We start from the raw sequence: 17,064 nt of genomic DNA on the forward strand, positions 1-17,064 counted from the left end.
ATATATACAGCCGGAAACAGGCCTTCTCGGCCCACCAAGTCCGTGCTGCCCAGTGATCCCCGTACATTAACACTATCCTACACCCACTAGGGACAATTTTTACATTTACCCAGCCAATTAACCTACATACCTGTACGTCTTTGGAGTGTGGGAGGAAACCGAAGATCTCAGAGAAAACCCACGCAGGTCACGGGGAGAACGTACAAACTCCTTACAGTGCAGCACCCGTAGTCAGGATCGAACCTGAGTCTCCGGCGCTGCATTCGCTGTAAAGCAGCAACTCTACCGCTGCGCTACCGTGCCGTGGTAATTAATTGTAATTAATTTATTAGCCAAGTATGTAAAAAGTCAAGTCAGGTCAAATTTATTTCTAAAAGCACATTTAAAAACAACCCACGTTGACCAAAGTGCTAAACATCAGAGCAGGTACTAAAAACACAATAAGAAACAGACATCACAGCACACAGACACAAAAAAAACATACAAAGAATTTGATTTGCCAAACAGTCATACCAAAAACACAACAAGACACACAACTACATAAAAATCACTATAGATATCCACCACAGCGCACTGTGATGGAAGGTAACAACGCATTGTCTTCTTCCCTCCTTTTCTCCCACGGTCAGGGTAGTCGAACCATCCGCAGTCGGGGCGATCGAAGCTCCCACAGCCGGCGATCGAAGCTCCCGCGTTGGGGGGCGGTCGAAGATACTGCGGTTAGAGTTCCCGAAGTCAATCCCTAACCAAGGGACTGCAAGCTCCACGATGTTAAGTCCGCAGGTTCCTGCGGTTGGAGCTCCCGAAGTTGATCCCTGACCGGCAGCTCCACGATGTTAGGCCGCAGTGCAGATGGAGATACGATACAGAAAAAGTCGCGTCTCCATCGGGGAAAGATATTAAAAAGTCCCCCCCCCCACATAATACAAAACTAAAGATGCACTAAAACATACATTTAACAACACACTAAAAACAACAAAAGAAGAAAAGGACTAGACAGACTGTTGGTGAGGCTGTCACCACACGGCACCACCCGAGTTGGGGCAGCGATAGTTGCTGCCTTAGGACACCAGAGCCCCGGATTCGATCCTGACTCTTGGTGCCTCCCCGTGACCTGAGAGGGTTTTTCCGGGGTGTTCCGGTTTCCTCCCACATTCCAAAGATGTACAGGTTTGTAAGCTAATTGGCGGGTAAAATTGTGAATTGTCCCTAGTGTGTAGGATAGTGTAGTGCTAGTGCACAAGGATCGCTGGTCGGCATGGACCCGGTGGGCCGAAGATCTTCTTTCCGTGCTGTATCTCTGAACTGAACTGCATCATGACATCCCAAAGATTGTACTCAATATCCTACCTAACACTAGGGAGCCACACACCTTCTTCACCACTTTGCCCATTCGACTCTCAATCCCATCGCCCCAGTAATTTTCCCTTGTATTCTCCCAATGTTCCCGGATTCTCCCTCCCACCTCTACCCCACGAGCCAATGACCTCACAAACCCTTTGGCAAAGACAATGATCAGGAACAAACTAGCACAGTGGAGTCTTTGGTTATTTTGTGCCAATTAAGGTTTATTATTTGAGATTACAGCTTCATTTGTCAACTGTACAGACATTATTAGAAATCTTTTAATTAAAAAGTAGAAAAGATGGAGATTACCAAGTTTCTGAACCTAGTAACAGATAGCCATCACTTGTAGTACACTGTGTGGGAACTTAAAACATAGCCTTTATTTTTTTAATTAGGTTGCTAAATTTCCAATTACTTCCAAAACATGAAACAAAGCACTGAAATTTCCGAGAGGTTGACAAGTACTTTCCAAAGATTTGAAATCATTAATACCAGATATCACTGCATATTAATTAAGACAAATCCCACTCTAAGAAAAAGCAGTCTCAGATAAAGAACTTCCATTTTTACTGGAAAAAAATACAAAGTGACGAGCTGGAATGTTAAAGAGTCAAAAGTAGATTGAAGTGGCATTGGGCATAGATGTATAAAGGCACAATACAGAATTGTCAGAAAGCTGTGCACACTGCCAGGCAATACAATATCACACGGGCAATCCCTCCACTGCAGTCACGTCTGATCCAAGAGCTTCCGCAAGCTCTTCTATTGCTAGATCGTCCTTGGAAGTAGCCTCAATTGTGGTTTTCAAACCTGTGAAGACATCATGTTTGCAGTGACCACCTGCACCTTTGTGCTCATCTTGTGTTAATCAACCCCTCCTGCCCGTCCTGGGAGAGAATAGATAGGGTGAAGGTAAATAGTCTTTTACCCAGAGTGGGGGAATCAACAACTAGAGGTGGTCCCTCATGGCACAGTGCTTGAGGCGATGGACTCAAAAGTCCATTGGGCTTTCTTCGCTCAGGTACAAATCCTGCCAATTACAGCAGCAGCAAATCCGCCCGCAGGAACGCAGCTGTGCATAATTTTGGGGCGGCACACTGGTGTAGCGGGTAGAGCCACTGCCTCACGGCACCAGAGACCAGGGTTTGACCCTGACCTCGGGTGCTGTCTGTGTGGAGTTTACACGTTCTCCCTGTGACTGCGTGGGTTTCCTCCAGGTGCTCCGGTTTCCTCCCACATCCCAAAGACTTGCGTGTTTGTAGGTTAATTGGCCGCTGTACAGTGTCCCTAGTGTGCAGCATAGAACTAGTGTTTGGTCATTGCAGACTTAGTGGGCCAAAGGGACCGTTTCCATGCTGTATCTCTAAAGTAATGACAGTTGCAAGGAACTGCAGATTCTGGAATCTTGGGCAGGGTCCCAACCGGAAACATCGCCAATCCATGTTCTTCAGAGATGCTGCCTGGCCTGCTGAGTTACTCCAACAATTTGTGCTTTTAGCTCAAGAAGCAGACCGCATAGGTTTAAGTGAAATGGGAAAGATTTAATAGCAATCTGAAGAGCAACTTTTCACACAGAGGGTGGAGGGTGTATGGAACGAGCTTCCATAGGTGGTAGGTGAAACAGGTACTATAACAACATTTAGAAGACATTTGGTCGTGGACATGGACAGTAAAGGTTGAGAGGTATATGGGTCAACGCAGGCAGATGGGACTAGCGTAGATGGGGCATCTTGGACAGCATGGATGGGTTAGGTCGAAGGGCCTGTTTCCGTGCTGTACGAATCTGTAACAGAGGTGTAGGAGCTTGTAATGTGTCTGGGTGCTCAAAACTCCAAGTTTTATTGCAAACCGATGAATTGGAGGCATACTTCCATCACCGCGACACTGCTGGGCACTTTGTCCCAGAGGTAAATTCAGTAGCACGTTTGCAGCAGAAAGTAACTAACCGCTTAGCTTGGCCTTGAACTCCTTTTTAGTTGCTGTGTATTGCATCCTTTCCCTTGCTCCTGCATTAGACGGGCACCTGGAAAAGTCAACAGTTGGCTTTACTTTTACTGAGGTTTCAAGACAGGGAGCAGAGGGTCTGGGGGGGGGGGGGGATTAGGATGGGAACAAATGTTATACAATGAGCAGCACAGCAATCATTCATTACAATCGCTCCACTCTTTTAAACCCCCACTACAACACCAGCATTTCTTATTCTATCTATGTTCTACTCTTAGAGTTCTACTCTTAACTTCTTAATCTCCTCCAATCAGGCAAGAGGTACAGAAGTGTGAAAACGCACAACTGCAGATTCAGGGACAGAACACATATGACAACTGAACACATATGACAATTAAACACACTTAATCCCCTTGACTCTTGAACTAACAGTCAGAGTCCATGAGTCTGGCAGTTAAATGGCAGTTCCATATACTCACCCGAGTCATAAAGGTGCCCCTCAGGTTCCTTTAAAATCTTTCCCCTCTCCCCTTAAGCCTATGTCTTCTGGTTCTTGATTCCCCCACTCCATGTAAAAGACTCTGCATTCACCAAATCTTCCATTTGAGACCATATGCCCAGCTGACCAGAATCCCACTGCAATTCTTTGATAACCACCTTCTCTGACTAAAAGATCACAAGTCTAGTCGGTTTAATGCAACATAAGGGCAGCACAGTGGATAGACTCGCTGCCTCACAGCACCAGAGACCCAGATTCAATCCAAACCTGAGATGCTGTCTGTGTGGAGTTTGCACATTCTCCCTGAGACTGCGTGGGTTTCCTCCGGGTCTTCATCCCAAAGATTTGTGGGTTTTTAGTTTAATTGGCTTCTGTAATTTTCTCCTAGTGTGTAGGGAGTGGATGAAAAGGTGGGATAACATACCTTCAAGGTCGGCAGAGGAGCGGCAGGAGGAGTGCAGGGAGCGGCTGAAGGATTAAATTAGTAAATTGGTAAGTTAGCTAATCAACTAATATAAGCAAGGTTTGCTCTAGGGGAGTGGCCTGTTGGGGAGAGGCCTTGTCGAGTAAAGCGTGAATCTTTGGCTTGTGAGTCTTCGGCGAAGAGGCTGAGAGAGGAGACTACGTCAAAAGTTGGAGAGGGTGAGATACTGTAAAGAAATGACATGTAAACTGAGTCAATGTGATGTTTGCAGGATGTGGGAGGTCAGGGACCGCTGGTGCCTCTGCCTGCTACAACTGTGCAAAGTGTGTCCAGGTTCAGCTCTTGAAGGACTGTTTTAGGGAACTGGAGAGGCAACTGGATGACCTCAGGATCATCCGAGAAAACGAGAACTTCCTGGACAGGACCTACAGCGAGATTGTTACACTGAAGTTACCGGGAGAAGGTGAGGAAGGGCAGGAAGCTTGGAGTACAAGAGACCCCGGGGGTTGTACCTCTTGAAAACAGGTTCACCCTCTTGGACAGAAGACACGGCCAGTCTGAGCGGCGGACAGGTCTGCGAGGCAAAACGTGGCACTGAGGCCAAGCCGAAGAGACCGATGTCAGGCAGAGCCGTGGTAGTAAGGGACTCCATCGTGAGAGGTACAGACAGGGGTTTCTGCGGCAACAAGCGGGATTCAAAGATGGTGTGTTGCCTCCCTGGTGCCAGGATCCAGGACGTCACGGACCGATTACAGAGCACCCTCAAGGGTGAAGGTGAGCAGCCGGAAGTGATAGTGCATGTCGGCACAAACAACGTCGGAAAGAAGAGGAAAGATATTCTGCAGCGAGAGTTTAGAGAGCTCGGCAGAAGGCTGAGAAGCAGGACCTCCAGGGTGGTTATCTCTGGTTTGCTTCCAGTTCCTCGTGCTGGTGAGGGCAGGAACAGGGAGATAGGGGATCTGAATGTGTGGCTGAGGAGCTGGTGGAGGGGGCAGGAATTTAGATTTTTAAACCACTGGGATCAGATTTGGGGTAAGGGTGAATTGTACAAAAGGGACGGGTTGCACCTCAACAAGCGGGGACCAGCATTCTGGCAAGCAGATTTGCCACTGCTACACGGGTGGGTTTAACCTAAATAATTGGGGGGGGGGGGGGGGGGGGGGGCAAACGGGATAGACAAGGATGGAGTTAAAGGGAAAGAGAGTATAGGAAAAGTTAAGAAAGCTCACGAAGGGATGGGAGAGTATCGCCAAGTGTTATAGGAATCGATGCGAAAGGCGAGGTGAGTAATGGATTAAAAGTATTATATATGAATGCGCGAAGTATAAGAAGTAAAGTGGATGAGCTTGAGGCTCAGTTAGAGATTGGTAGGTATGACATTGTGGGGATTACAGAGACGTGGCTGCAGGAGGATCGGGACTGGGAACTGAATATTCAGGGTTATACGTCCTATAGAAAGGACAGGCAGGTTGGCAGAGGAGGTGTGATAGCTCTGTTGGTGAGGGATGAAATTCAGTCCCTTGCGAGGGGTGACATAGGGACTGATGATGTAGAGTCACTGTGGATAGAGTTGAGGAATTGTAAAGGTAAGAAGACACTAATGGGAGTTATCTACAAGCCCCCAAACAGTAACTGGGATATAGGGAGTAAGTTGCAGCACGAGTTAAAACTGGCAGGTAACAAAGGTAATGCCATTGTGGTTATGGGGGATTTCAATATGCAGGTAGACTGGGAAAATCATGTTGGTTCTGGACCCCAAGAAAGGGAGTTTGTAGAGTGGCTCTGAGATGGATTCTTAGAGCAGCTTGTACTGGAGCCTACCAGAGAGAAGGCAATTGTTTTTAGTGTTGTCCAATGAACCAGATATAATAAGGAAATTCAAGGTAAAGGAACCGCTTGGAGGTAGTGACAATAATTTGAGAGGGAGAAGGTTAAATCAGAAGTGACAGTGTTGCAGTTGAACAAAGGGGACTATGAAGGCGTGAGAACGGAGCTGGCCAAGGTCGACTGGAAAAGGATCCTTGCAGGAATGACAGTGGAACAGCAATGGCAGGTATTTCTGGGCATAATCCAGAAGATGCAGGATTATTTCATTCCAAAGAGGAAGAAAGATTCTAAGGGGAGTAAGAGGCAACCATGGCTGACAAGGGAAGTTAGGGATGGAATGAAACTAAAAGAAAAGATGTATAACATAGCAAAGAGTAGCGGGAAGCCAGAGGATTGGGAAACTTTCAAAGGATAACAGAAGGTAGCAAAAAGGGCAATACGGGCAGAAAAGATGAAGTACGAGGATAATTGGCCAAAACTATAAAGAAGGATAGTAAAAGCTTCTTTAGGTATGTTGAGAAAAAGATTAGTAAAAACAAATGTGGGTCCCTTGAAGGCAGACACAGGTGAAATTATTATGGGTAACAAGGAAATGGCGGAAAAGTTGAACAGGTACTTCGGATCTGTCTTCACTAAGGAAGACGCAATCTCCCAGATGTACTAGAGCAGCGGTCTCCAAACTATGGCCCGCGGGCCACATCCGGCCCGCCACAAGATTTAATCCAGTCTGCAGGAAGCTCTCAGGCGGCGGGGACTGGAGGCAGAAGCTGCCGGCGAAGGTTCACCGGAGAGCGGATCGCCACCGACCCAGAGCCGGGACAAGGCGAGAGACCGCAGCGCCCCCTCGCACAACAAACCAAAGGAAACCTCTCTCCTCGCCACCTCTGAACCTGGGGAGAGAGAGAGAGAGAGAGAGAGGGGGAGGGGAAGAGAGTCGGGGTAGAGGGAGCAGCGGGTGAGAGCGGGAGCGCGGGGAGGGTGAGGGTGTCAGAGGGTCCGGTGAAGGAGCGCCGCCACTTGTGGGGGCTGCTCCCTCCCCCCCTCTCTCTCCCAGAGCCAGCGAGATCTGCGCTGCTCCTCCACACTCCCCCCGGCCCCGTCTCCCTCGAACGCAGCAACATAAGAACACAAGTGAAACTTCCCCCCTCGCCGCCACCCGCTCACCCCAGGGATGCGGGGTTTCTGAACAACAACTACACTTCTGTTTGTTCTTATTTCGCTGCGTTAGAGGGAGACGGGGCCGGGGAAGAGAATGGAGACGCGGCGCAGATCTTGCTGGCGCTGGGAGAGAGAGAGGGGGGAGCAGCCCCCGCAAGTGGCCGCGCTCTTTCACTGGACCCTCTGACACCTTCCTCCTCCCTGCGCTCTCGCTCTCACCCGCTGCGCTCTCGCTCTCACCCGCTGCGCTCGCTCTCACCCGCTACTCACTCTCTCTCTCTCTCTCTCTCTCTCTCTCTCTCTCTCTCTCTCTCTCTCTCTCTCTCTCCTGCCCCCCTCTAACCCTCTCTCTCCCCTCTCTCCCCCTCCCCCTCCCCCTCTACCCCCTCTCTCTCTCTCTCTCTCTCTCTCTCTCTCTCCTGCCCCCCTCTAATCCTCTCTCTCCCCTCTCTCTCTCTCTCTCTCTCTCTCTCTCTCTCTCTCTCTCTCTCTCTCTCTCTCCCCCTCTATCCTCTACCCTCTCTCTCCCCCCCCCCCCCCCCAGTGGCGGTCACTGTATTTTTCTGTTTTATAAATAATTGTATACCTAGGGTATATATATATATTCCAATATTTCAAGCTCTTTACAAAAATTGAACATTATTTATTTGTTGCCTTATAAACCTAATATAAACAAACCTAATCTAGTTTAACCTTTCCTAATCTAATCTAAAGTAACCTAGTCTAAACTTTTTTGAGTTCATTAAATATATAAAACTCATACTTTATTTTTTCCTACGGCCCACAAAAACGTGCCAAATATATAATGTGGCCCTCATGCTGAAAAGTTTGGAGGCCCCTGTACTAGAGGACAAAGGATCTAGGGAGACAGAGGAACTGAAATAAATTTGCATTAGGCGAGAAGTAGTATTGGGTAGACTGATGGGATTGTAGGCTGATAAATCCCCAGGGCCTGGTGGTCTGCATCCCAGGATACTCAAGGAGGTGGACGCATTGATGATCATTTTCCAATGTTCTATAGATTCAGGATCAGTTCCTGTGCTTTGAAAGGTAGCTAATGTTATCCCACTTTTAAAGAAAGGAGAGAAAGAGAAAACGGGGAATTATAGACCAGTTAGCCTGACATCAGTGGTGGGGAAGATGCTGGAGTCAATTATTAAAGAGGTAATAACAGTGCATTTGGACAGCATTTAAAGGATTGGTCCAAGTCAGCATGGATTTATGAAAGGGGAATTCTGCTTGACTAATCTTCTGGAATTTTTGAGGATGTGACAAGTAAAATGGATGAAGGAGAGCCAGTGGATATAGTGTATCTAGACTTTCAGAAAGCCTTTGATAAGGTCCCACACGGGAGATTGGTGAGCAAAATTAGAGCACAATAGACAATAAGTGCAGGAGTAGGCCATTCAGCCCTTCAAGCCAGCACCGCCATTCAATGTGAACATGGCTGATCATTCACAATCAGTACCCCGTTCGTGCCTTCTCCTAGCTCTCTCTTGAAAGCATCCAGAGAATTGGCCTCCACTGCCTTCTGAGGCAGAGTATTCCACAGATTTACAACTCTCTGACTGAAAAAGGTTTTCCTCATCTCCGTTCTAAATGGCCTACCCCTTATTCTTAAACTGGGGTCCCTGGTTCTGGACTTCCCTAACATCGGGAACATGTTTCCTGCCTCTAATGTGTCCAATCCCTTAATAATCTTATATGTTTCAATAAGACCCCCTCTCATCCTTCTAAATTCCAGTGTATACAAGCCTAGTCGCTCCAGTCTTTCAACATATGACAGTCTCGCCATTCCAGGAATTAACCTAGTGAACCTATGCTGCACTCCCTCAATAGCAAGAATGTCCTTCCTCAAATTTGGAGACCAAAACTGCACACAGTACACCAGGTGTGGTCTCACTAGGGCCCTGTACAACTGCAGAAGGATTCTTTGCTCTTGTCATGAAGGCCAACATGCCATTAGCTTTTTTCACTGCCTGCTGTACCTGCATGTTAACTTTAAGTGACTGATGAACAAGGACATCCAGATCCCTTTGTACATCCCCATTTCCTAACTTGACACCATTCAGATAATAATCTACCTTCCTGTTCTTACCACCAAAGTGGATAACTTCATATTTATCCACATTAAACTGCATCTGCCATGCATCTGCCATGCATCTGCCCACTCACACAACCAGTCCAAGTCACCCTGCATCCTCATAGCATCCTCCTCACAGTTCACACTGCCACCCAGTTTTGTGTCATCCGCAAATTTGCTAATGTTACATTTAATCCCTTCATCTAAGTCATTTATATTGTAAATAGCTGCGGTCCCAGCACCGAGCCTTGCGGTACCTCACTAGTCACTGCCTGCCATTCTGAAAGGGACCCGTTAATCCCTACTCTTTATTTCCTGTCTGCCAACCAATTTTCTATCCATGTCAGCACCCTACCCCCAATACTATGTGCTCTAATCTTTCCCACTAATCTTCTATGTTGGACCTTATCAAAGGCTTTCTGAAAGTCCAGGTACAATACCTCCACTGGCTCTCCCTTGTCCATTTTCCAAGTTACATCCTCAAAAAATTTCAGATTAGTCAAGCATGATTTCCCCTTCGTAAATCCATGCTGATTCGGAACGATCCTGTTACTGCTATCCAAATGTTCCGCAATTTATTCTTTTATAATCTTCCCCACCGCTGATGTCAGGCTAACTGGTCTATAATTTCCCATTTTCTCTCTCCCTCCTTTCTTGAAAAGTGGGATAACTAGCTACCCTCCAATCCACAGGAACTGATCCTGAACCTATTGAACATTGGAAAATGATCACCGATACGTCCACGATTTCTAGAGCCACTTCCTTAAGTACCCTGGGATGCAGACCATCAGGCCCTGATTTATCAGCCTTCAGTCCCATCAGTCTACCCATGGTATTGAGGGGTAGGGTATTGACATGGATAGAGAATTGGTTGGCAGACAGGAAGCAAAGAGTAGGAATAAATGGGTCCTTTTCAGAATGGCAGGCAGTGGCAAGTGGAGTGCCGCAAGGCTCTGTGCTGGGGCTGCAACTATTTACAATATATATTAATGATTTGGATGATGGAATTAGAAGTAACACCAGCAAGTTTGCAGATGACACAAAGCTGGCTGGCAGTGTGAACTGCGAAGAGGATGTTAGGAGGTTGCAGGGTGAGCTGGACAGGTTGAGTGAGTGGGCAGATATATGACAGATGCAGTATAATGTAGATAAATGTGAAGTTATCCACTTTGGCGGCAAAAACAAGGAGGCAGATTATTATCTCGATGGTGTCAGGTTAGGTAAGGGGGAGGTGCAGCGAGACCTCGGTGTCCTTCCACACCAGTCACTGAAAGATGGCGTGCAGGTACAGCTGGCAGTGAAGAAAGCTTATGGCATGTTGGCCTTCATAACGAGAGGATTTCAGTATAGGAGTAAACGTCCTTCTGCAGTTGTATAGGGCCCTGGTGAGACCACATCTGGAGTATTGTGTGCAGTTTTTGTCTCCTAATTTGAGGAAGGACATCCTTGCTATTGAGGCAGTGCAGTGTAGGTTCACGTGGTTAATCCCCAGGATGGCGGGACTGTCATATGAGGAAAGATTGCAAAGACTGGAGTTTTCTGGAGTTATTCACTGGAGTTTAGAAGGATGAGAGGGGATCTTATAGAGACGTATAAAATTATAAAAGGACTGGACAAGCTAGACTGGACAAGCAGGAAAAATGTTCCCAATGTTGGGGGAGTCCAGAACCAGGGCCCACAGTCTAAGAATAAAAGGGAGACCATTTAAAACTAAGGTGAGATGAAACTTTTTCACCCAGAGAGTTGTGAATTTGTGGAATTCTCTGCCACAGGAGACAGTGGAGGCCAATTCACTGGATGAATTTAAAAGAGAGTTAATAGAGCTCTAGGGGCTAGTGGAATCAAGGGATATGGGGAGAAGGCAGGCACAGGTTACTGATTGTGGATGATCAGCCATGATCACAATGAATTGACGGTGTTGGCTCGAAGGGCCAAATGGCCTCCTCCTGCACCTATTTTCTATGTTTCTTTGTTTCTAACATAGAACTAGTGCAAACGGGTGATCGATGGTCGGCGTGGCCTCAGTTGGCCTTCGGGCCTGTTTCCATACTATACCTCTAAAGCAAAGTCTAAAGTGTGTTTAGAAATAGCACGGAAATAGATGGCCCACCAGGTCCGTGCCAACCCCCCAAACACCCCATACACTAACAAACTAGGGGACAGTATGGCCCACCAGGTCCGTGCCAACCCCCCAAACACCCCATACACTAACAAACTAGGGGACAGTATGGCCCACCAGGTCCGTGCCAAACCCCCCAAACACCCCATACACTAACAAACTAGGGGACAGTATGGCCCACCAGGTCCGTGCCAACCCCCCAAACACCCCATACACTAACAAACTAGGGGACAGTATGGCCCACCAGGTCCGTGCCAACCCCCCAAACACCCCATACACTAACAAACTAGGGGACAATTTACAAACTAGGGGACAATTTACAACTTTACCAAAGCAAATTAACCTACAAACCTGTACATCTTTAGAGTGTGCGACACACAGACAGCAGCCAAAGTCAGGATCAAACCCAGTTCAATGGCACTGTGAGGCAGCAACTCTACCGCTGCGCCACTGTGCCACCCTAAGTACACATGACAAGAAAAAAACAATCTCAATATATACTGAAGAACGTACCACATGATTAAAATCAGCTCATTCTTGGTGACAGAATCCTTGGTGTTGTAAGAGATATCACAAATCAAAAAGCAGCAGCTTTTGTCCGGAAGAAGTTCTAATAATTGTTGATATCCATCCTTGGTACTTTGTTGCTGGCAGTCCAAAGTGTTATCCACCACCAAGTAGTCCTGCTTCTTGTTCATTTTCAAACGGATAAATTTTGTACGAGGTTTACCCACCTTGTAAATCTTCATTGAGTTGTACTGCTCAATGGCATCAATGTGGAGTTTGATTCCCGCATCCTGCCAAAATAAAAATAACAGCCACTTTAACACAAGTAACTGCAGATGCTGGTTCCCCTTCGCCCTACCAATTGTGCTTGAGTTTGACTTGATTGAATCCATGTACAGTATTATCTGATCTGATTGCATAGCATTCAAAACAAAGCTTTTCACTGTACCTCGGTACATGTGACAATAACAAACCTAAACCAGTGACTCTTTTCCCCGGTTCCTCCCAGGGTCCAGAGAAGCATGGCTTTGTAGGTTAATTGGGCCGCTGTGAATTGTGTAGGGAGTAGATGAGAAAGTGGTCATTTCTGCAATGATTGAGGGAGCTGTCAGAACATCTGAACTAGTTATGTTATTTCAGCAAATATAATTTCGTCTATAAGAGAGAACTAGTGAACGGGTGATCGATGGTCAGTGTAGACCCGGTGGGCCAAAGGACCCTTGTTCCTGTTGTGTCTCTAAACTAAAGAATATAGTGATAAGGAGATCCATATAACTGAAGATGCCACATGCCCACATCTTGTAAATATTGTTATAGTACCCCCCTCACCTACCTCCTCTGGCAGTTCATTCAATATACCCACCACCCTCTGTGTGAAAATGTTGCCCCTCAAGTTCCCATTTAAATCTTTCCCTTCACCTTGAACCCATGTCCTCCTGTTCTTAATTCCTCTACCCGATTAAAAGCCTCTGTACATTCACACTATCGATTCGGCTCATGATTTTTTACCTCTATAAGATAACTCTTCAGCCTCCTGCTCTTCAAAGAATAAGGTCTTAGCCTGCCCAACTCCCAATAGCTCAGGCCCTCAAGACCTAGCAATATCTGAACCATTCCCAACCCTCATCTGTGTACCCATTCTCCTCCAACCCCCACCCCACTTTTCCTGTCTACCTATAATCCTTCCTCTGGTTTCACATTTTGCGCTACTCGGGTGGCACGGTAGCGCAGCGGCAGTTGTTGCCTTACAGCGCTTGCAGCGCCAGAGACCCGGGTTCGATCCCAACTGAGGACGCAATCTGTTTGTACGTTCTCCCCGTGACCTGCGTGGGTTTTCACCGAGATCTTCAGTCTTCTCCCACATTCCAAACACCAACAGGTTTGTAGGTTAATTGGCTTGGTATAAGTGTAAATTGTCTCTCGTATGTGTTGATGAGCATGGATCGTTGGTTGGTGCAGATTCGGTGGGCCGAAGGGCCTGTTTCCACGCTGTTTCTCTAAACTAAAAACGAAACAATCACTGGTCTTCATCCAACTATCTGCTTATCAAATCACTTGCGGCTTTCTCCCCTACCACAATCAGACTGAAGTGTTCTAATCTGAAATGTCATCTGTCCTTGTTCTACAGAGATGCTGCCTGACTCGCTGAGTTACTCCAGCACTTTGTGTCTTTAGATCATACATTTTCTGTTGTGTTCGTGGATTATTTTGCATTGCTGTTTAGCAAGGAAAGTAATATGGGCAGTCTCAAATACATCTTTCATTAAAGGCATATAATACTCAGCTATTAGCAATGGGTGGTACAAGAGAGTATCACAAATCTTACCACATGTTCTTAAAGGTTTTCTCCTCCTGCTCCAGTCAGTCTAAAGAAGAGTTCTGACCAAAAAGGTCATCTATCCATTTCGTCCTGAGTCGCTTTGTTCATCCAAAACTTTGTATTTGGCTCAAGATTCTAGTATCTGCAGTTCCTCGTTTCCACATTTCACTGCGAAATCCCCTCAAAGAGTCCTGACCAAAATCTGCAAATTCATGTGTATCCATCTTTCACTTGCCAAGTTTTGTCCCTCCAAATACACATGTGAGTGAGAAGCTGAGAAAATATCATCTTGAACCTCTGCCCTCAAATGTTTTGTTCCCCTACTCAGGAAGGACGTGGAGGCTTTGGAGAGTGCAGAGGAGGTTTACCAGAATAATGCCTGAATTATCATATCATATCATATCATATATATACAGCCGGAAACAGGCCTTTTCGGCCCTCCAAGTCCGTGCCGCCCAGCGATCCCCGTACATTAACACTATCCTACACCCACTAGGGACAATTTTTACATTTTACCCAGCCAATTAACCTACATACCTGTACGTCTTTGGAGTGTGGGAGGAAACCGAAGATCTCGGAGAAAACCCACGCAGGTCATGGGGAGAACGTACAAACTCCTTACAGTGCAGCACCCGTAGTCAGGATCGAACCTGAGTCTCCGGCGCTGCATTCGCTGTAAAGCAGCAACTCTACCGCTGCGCTACCGTGCCGCCCGTGAATTAGAGGGTTTCAGCTGCAGGGAGAGGTTGGATAGACTTGGATTGGTTTATTTGGAACATTTGCGGTGAAGGAAGACTTGATAGAAGTATACAAAATTATGAGAAGCGAAGATACGATAGACAGTCAGAGCCTTTTCCCAGGAAGGAAATGTCCGACACTAAAGGGCATAGTTATAAGGTGAGAGAGGAAATTTTAATGGAGACTAGACCAAGTGTCGTTGGGCCCATTCCTCATTGGCTTCCATCGTGACATGGGAAAACCACGTTTGTTCTTTAAAATAAATGGCTTTTTTTTTTCTTAATAAAAGAAATCTTATCTGGAATGTTTTTGCTTTTTATGGTTAAAATCCTCTCTTGGAGATCCTCGAGACTGTGCCCTCATTCAGCAGCAGCGTCAGCTCGACTGCGAGGGGCAGTTGCTTTGAGCGAGAAGAAACCGTTCCCCCACGTGGGACCCGGACCAATTGGGTGTTGAGCGGGAGGTCGGAGCCAATCATTCGACCTGACGTGGGGACCCGGGCCAATTGGGTGTCAAGCGGGAGGTCGGAGCCAATGAATGGACCCCACGTGGGGGTGAGCGACAGGAGCAAATCAGGACACGCCGGCGACCAGAGTGGGGAGCACCGGTGCTCCCCCCACGTGGGACCCGGGCCAATCGGGCGTCGAGCGTGAGGTCAGAGTTGAAGACAACATGGAAACCCTCCCCAAATGCGCACGCGCCGCACCTGAACACAAAATTGCAATCCTCCCCCAACCGCGCAAGCGGCAGCCATCCTTCGGGCCCAAAGCTCTCCTGCATTGGTGTAGCAATCTAACCTCGCCCACCTCCACTGCCCGCCCCTCCACTGCCCGCCCCCCCACTCCATCCCCCCCATTCACCCCCTCCACTCACCTACTCCATCCCCCCTCCCCCACCCACTCCATCCCCCCTCACTACCCCCTCCCCCTTCCCCCCTTCCCACTCTCCCCTCCCACCCCCTATCTTCCCCCCAACTACCTTCCCCACCCCCTCCCCCACTCTCTACCACTCCACCCCAACCCCCACGTCTCCTCCAGCGCCTCTTCAACCGATGACGACAAAAATGGCGGCCATTCTCCTTCTCCTCCTCCCGCTCCAGCATCTTGTGCACGCCTCCCGCCACCGCGCTACCCACCAGGAGGTGTAGTCCCAGCGCACTAGACAATCACCGGACTACAACCCCACTGCACACACACAATATAACATTTGATATTCTTATAAATATTATTATATTTTAAGTATTATTATATTACATAATTATTATTACTATGTGTGTGTGTGTATATGCAATGGGGTTGTGGGTGACATCGACTGCTCCCAACTGCGCAGGTGTGGACTCGGATTTCCCATTATGACGTCTTACGTGGGTGACGGTGAAAGGGAGAGAAAAGCGATTTTTAAACTTTAAAAATATATTTTGAAAGATTAAAAAGTGATTTTTTAAAAATGTAACATTTATTCCAACCCCAGGACAATGGTGAGTAAGGTGGCCAAAAATTGTCGCGCTATCGTGTACCATTTTGGCTGTGTCAGGCACAAATATATTAATGTACACACAAACAGAGAGTTTTAGTAATAAACTAGACCAAGTGGACCCATTGGGCCCATTCCTCATAGAGGGGAGACAGGGAAGGGAGAGGGAGCCACTCACCTCAGCCCCGTGGCGCCAGCGCTGCAGCCGGAGCGAGCGTGGACCCAAAGCTTCCCTGTATTGGTCTAGCACCCTCACCCCCACTCAATCCCCCTTATCCCCCCCCTTCCTCTGCCCCACTCTATCCCCCCCCAACCCCAGCCCCCTACACCTACTCCCCCTACCCCCATTCCCCCTCCCCAACTCCCTCCTCCCCTCCCCCCCCCCTTCTCCCCCCCACCCCCACTCCCAGCCCTACCCACACCTACCCACCCACCCCACTCCCCCTCCAGTGCCCCCCTCCCCCCCAATCCCCCCACCCCACCCCAACCCCAATCTCCCCACCCCATCCCCTCTCAATATAAACGGGACTACCGATGGTGGCGAAAGTCACTTACCTGTGCCCCGTGCGTGTTGCGCTGATCGGCGGCGAGTGGCCATCTTGTTAGGACCGGGCGGGGACGGGCAAGGGGGCACAGGGAAAAAGTACTGACCTCGGCCCCGTTCTCCTGCAGAGCCGAAGCGCCTCCTGCAGCTCGGCTGCAATCTGCGGCGGGGACGGTGGCGACGGCATGGACCCGTTGCCGGGCGGGGAGCGTCTCCCGGGGCCGTGGGTGGGCGAGAGTGGACAGGGAGAAGGCACTGACCTCGGCCCCATTTCTCCTGCTACGATTGGCGGGTCGGCCATCTTGTTAGACCCTTTACCGCCGCCTCAGCTGCGCGCTGCACCATGGGAGGAAGGTCAGGCGCGGGGCACGCCGGGACGGGCGCCAGTCCTCCGGGGACGGGGGGGATTTATTAAAGTTTATGTTAAATTGTTTTTTAAAAGTAACAAAAGTGGGTTTATTCCATCCACGGGGGAACGATGAGTAAGGTGGGCCTAAAATTGTTGCGCTTTTCGTGTACCGTTTTGGCTGGGTAAAGCCCCAAACTATTTAGAGAGGAGATAGAGAGAAGAGAGGGAGAGGG

General features: G+C 48.2%; 1 pseudogene across 1 annotated transcript in view; it reads right to left on the bottom strand.

Annotated features, from left to right (window-relative positions):
- Window positions 1-1,559: 1,559 nt before the first annotated feature.
- LOC144596972 (actophorin-like) overlaps window positions 1,560-17,064 on the bottom strand; it is an 18,931-nt pseudogene continuing 3,426 nt past the window's right edge. The window contains exons 2-4 of the transcript XR_013547676.1: window positions 11,915-12,198; window positions 3,294-3,370; window positions 1,560-2,157 (exon numbers count right to left, since the gene is read on the bottom strand). The product of XR_013547676.1 is annotated as an actophorin-like (transcript). The remainder of the gene's footprint in view (window positions 2,158-3,293; window positions 3,371-11,914; window positions 12,199-17,064) is intronic.

This window comes from Rhinoraja longicauda, chromosome 9, assembly GCF_053455715.1.
Source record: "Rhinoraja longicauda isolate Sanriku21f chromosome 9, sRhiLon1.1, whole genome shotgun sequence".
Classification (NCBI taxonomy): Eukaryota; Metazoa; Chordata; class Chondrichthyes; order Rajiformes; family Arhynchobatidae; genus Rhinoraja; species Rhinoraja longicauda.